At 31.9% G+C, this 3988-nt stretch overlaps 1 long non-coding RNA gene across 2 annotated transcripts; it reads right to left on the bottom strand.

Annotated features, from left to right (window-relative positions):
• Positions 1–573: 573 nt before the first annotated feature.
• LOC145094267 (uncharacterized) lies at positions 574–2800 on the bottom strand. Of its 2 annotated transcripts, XR_013703251.1 has the most exons (4): positions 2716–2800; positions 2232–2493; positions 1019–1104; positions 574–858 (listed from the first exon to the last, which is right to left on the bottom strand). It is a non-coding gene; the product is annotated as an uncharacterized LOC145094267 (long non-coding RNA). The 2 variants fall into 2 exon arrangements; XR_013703250.1 differs by having other exon boundaries at positions 574–1104.
• Between the last annotated feature and the right edge of the window lie 1188 nt (positions 2801–3988).

Genomic DNA, 3988 nt, shown 5'->3' with positions numbered 1-3988 from the left:
TTTAGAAACAAATAACTATTTTTATTAATAATATCGATCCTATATTATTTCTTCTATGTACCAATGTATTATTATAAAATTAAGCCCTTGTCTACCAAATGATTAACCAAAGGTTGAACGTAATCAGACAAATCCACATTTTAATCCAAATGTAAGACAACTTTTAAAAGTATTTGTACACAATTACGTATTATTGAATAATGTATGTGCAATTAACACTTAAAAGCTATATTTTATCCATTTATTTTTAAAATTAACATTTACAAATATTATATATTTTAGATTATCTTCTTTTCTTCTAGGCCTGCTTATAATCAGCATCAAATACCATATATTTTAATATGTTTTAAAATATTGATGGAGACCAAAAGTAGTTACCAACATATACAATTATCTATAGTATAATATTGATGTTATAACTTATAATTAGTATCATTTATGTGGCTGGTGAGCCAATAGCATGTCAAGTGAAAGTTGAAACTTTAAAGCCAAAGTAAAATAAAGAGTAACCTTTTATCATAAATAGACCTACTGCCTATGAGATATTCATTCTATCATTTATAAAACCCCCAAAGTCCTCTGCCAAAAAATCAAAATCAGAAACTTTATGCTCGATCCTTCAATGTAATGACATTTTTACAGAGACAATTTTCACAATAATATGAGAAACAAATGAAACAAAAGAACAAATATTACTCTAAATATCCTAAATAATTCCTTAAGTTTTAGCAAATTTTCGTGATAATTAATGTTGTAACTTTAACATAGAGAAAACAACTTTCAAAACATTCATAAATGACGATTACACCCTTTACTGCATTGTATTCTCCATAGCCCCCTCCATTTTACACAATTTTCCTGAAAGTTGGATGTAATAATAGAAAAAAAAGTTGGATGTTATAATAAACAATAAAATGAAAGTAAGTGCATAGAACCATAGCTTCCTAGTTATCTACTTTGAAAATGCTCAAACCAGGGCTCCAAGCTCATACTAAAATTGTCAATATTATAATCAAACCTCTCACTTGTCCATTGGATGATGGGCTCCTAATATCATTCCCTCGAAGTATCTCAAGCCATGGTGTGCCTCTATCCACTATAGTGCTAACAACCACCATTGAGCAAACTTAGCAAAAAGTTAATTCACAAAAAACAAACCAAAAAGAAATTATGTGAGTTAATGTTTAAAAAAAATGATAAACAATTCATCATATCACAGTAGAAGGTAGACATAACAAACTAAATCTCAAGGTGTTTAGAAACCTGATTTTCCTTCAACTGTATACCAAATCTAAAGCAACCTTATGAGTTCAAATCTTCATTCAAAGACAGCAGAAAATTTAAAAGTGTTAAAATCATTGTCTAAAGGAAAGATTCCAACGCATTATTGTTACCCGTTTAGTCAGAGTAAAAAAAAGATAGTAAATGAGGCAATCAATATCATTGTGTGAGTTTAACTACTTTACATATTAGATTAAAAATGGTAATTATAATTCATTCATATGAAAATAAGTCAATTTAAATGTCTATCAATTTTGTTAAAGCGGCTAAAATATTTTTCTTTTTCAAAAGTATATGGTTAGAAATATCATGGTAGTTGTATAATACAAAATGACATTCTTGATATGAAATTGGATGTTTATGAGCAATCTTACAAGTGTGAAAAAAATCATGATATTTTTTTAAAGCAAATTACCCCTTTCATTACCAAACCAATATCAAAGTGAGAGAAATTCAAAAACAATAAAAGTACATTTCTCTTTCACACACAAAACCATACCATGTGATAAAAAACCAAACAAAAGTCAAAGTGCATTGCCTTTTCATGCGAAAAGCCATACCAGGTGACAGAAAATCAAATTAAAAAAATCAAAGTACATTGCCCATTCACACTCAAAATCATGCAAGGTGACATGAAACCACCGAAAAAAGTACATTGTCGTTTAACTAAAACCTACACATGGTTGAACTATATAAGCTACTTTTTTTAATCAAATTCTATGAATTTTATGTAGTAAACGTTGTGCATCTTCTAAATTTATAATTCCAGCTATAATTTTACACATATAAACAGTTCAGGCATATCGCCTAATAATATAGAATCAGTTACTATGAAGTTTTTATTTTGAAAAAAGGGGCATTTGGTTCTAAGAAATAAAATAAAATCTTATTGTGCAGAAATTTAAAAAAGAAAACGAAAAAGGAACAATCAAGTGAAAAATCGAGGATACCAATCGGGAAGAATTCTTCCTTGTGACATCGAAAAACATCCAGCGATGTTATGTAGATGATTATGTATGGTATATATAATCAGAAGATTGCGCCAACGGAACTGACTATTATGAGCAGCAAAGTATTTGAAGATATGAACGGGCATCCATATCAGGCTTATATTATGCAGTTCAAGAGGGCGTATGTTATGATGTCAGGTGCTACAGACCTTTTATTGAGCACATTGATGCTTTATTGATCTCACCAGCCCTATAATACCCACTGATCAGAACAATGTAAGTTATTAGATCACATATTGCGAGATTAGGTCACAAAATTACTAAAAGGAAATCAGTAACAGTCGCTTAAAACTAAAAAAGGAGAACCAAAAGTCGAAGTTAAGCAGAAGGTGAAGAAAAATGAATTTTATGGAAGAAAAGCGACAAAACGTGAAGAAACCAATATACAAAAAAATGGTTGGATCATTGAAGAAGATGAAGTTACCATGAATAGTCAGGGACGACTATGGCAATTTTGGGATAGGAGCTGACTTGACGAGATTTACACCCGTTCCCGAGTTCAACTTAACGAGAGAAAGGAAAAGAAATGGGTGGAAATGAGAAGAAAATAAAAGAAATTGGTGTTCCCGAGTTTCATTAAAGGAGAGAATTGGAAGGAAGTGGAGGGAAATGGGAGGATCACTTTCTCTCCTAACTTTCCTTCCAATTTGGGAGGATTTGGAAAGAAAGAACAAAATGATTCATTTTCCTTCCGCTTCTCTCTAACTCGGGAACACAAAAGAAAATTTTGTTTTCCTTTCCTTTCTCTTCTTTTCTCTCGTGACTTTCTTTTCTCTTCTCTTCTTTTCTTTTGTTAAACTCGGGAACTAGGCGTTAGGCACTCAAGGATATCATATTGAATAGAAAGGCAATTTGATAATCTTTTGCCTGATTATATGGGATTTCAAAATCAGTTGATTTGAAAACGCATTATCAAATAGGAAGTAGCAGGCGGGTTTAATGGCTATTTCCTAATAACAGAAAGTATAATGGGAAAATCACTTAGGTAAAAAAGAAGCGGGAAAATAAGCTGGGGAGGGACGAAAGTATCGACAAGTGGAATATTTGTACTTATTTATAGATTAGGAGATAAGCATTTTGAATTTTAAGAGGTACACCTCTTACTTCATCATGTATGATGACTTTATGTAGTTAAATCTAATACAATTAACAACATTTATGAAAAAGTCTATTTGGTCAATGAAGAATTAGGGGGACGTTTGAATCGGTATTCCTCACTTTCAACAATTTCAACAATATGAATCGGCCCTAAGTGCACATCTCACTTTCAATTGATTGAAGAAATTATATTGAATAATCTTTTTGTTTCCGGTCATACCTTATCCTTCGTCGCCAACAGCACCCATCTTCTCCTTCTCTCCACCTGTCAGCGACCATTGCTCAATACCAACTCTGCTTCTATGAAATCACCGTGTCTCCACCTCTGTATGGTAGAACCACCCACCAAGGACCTTCACTGTTACGATGGTGCGATGAAAGACACATATTACAACTACACACACCCTTTCAAAAAATTCAACCCCCATAGACTCTACGATTCTCTCCCTCTTCTCTCTCTATAAGCTTTCTTCCTTCTGCTTATGAATCTGATACGAACACCTTTATGCACTAGGCCACGTTGTTCTTAATTAGTCAAAGATTATTTTCATTTTATTAACCCATTATTTTATTTTGCATGCATGTTTCATATGTCTTAG

Source organism: Lactuca serriola, chromosome 3 (genome assembly GCF_051521515.1).
Source record: "Lactuca serriola cultivar US96UC23 chromosome 3, Lser_US96UC23_V15, whole genome shotgun sequence".
Taxonomy (NCBI): domain Eukaryota; kingdom Viridiplantae; phylum Streptophyta; class Magnoliopsida; order Asterales; family Asteraceae; genus Lactuca; species Lactuca serriola.
Note: the sequence above shows the minus strand (reverse complement) of the source record. Positions and strands in the feature narration are given on the sequence as shown.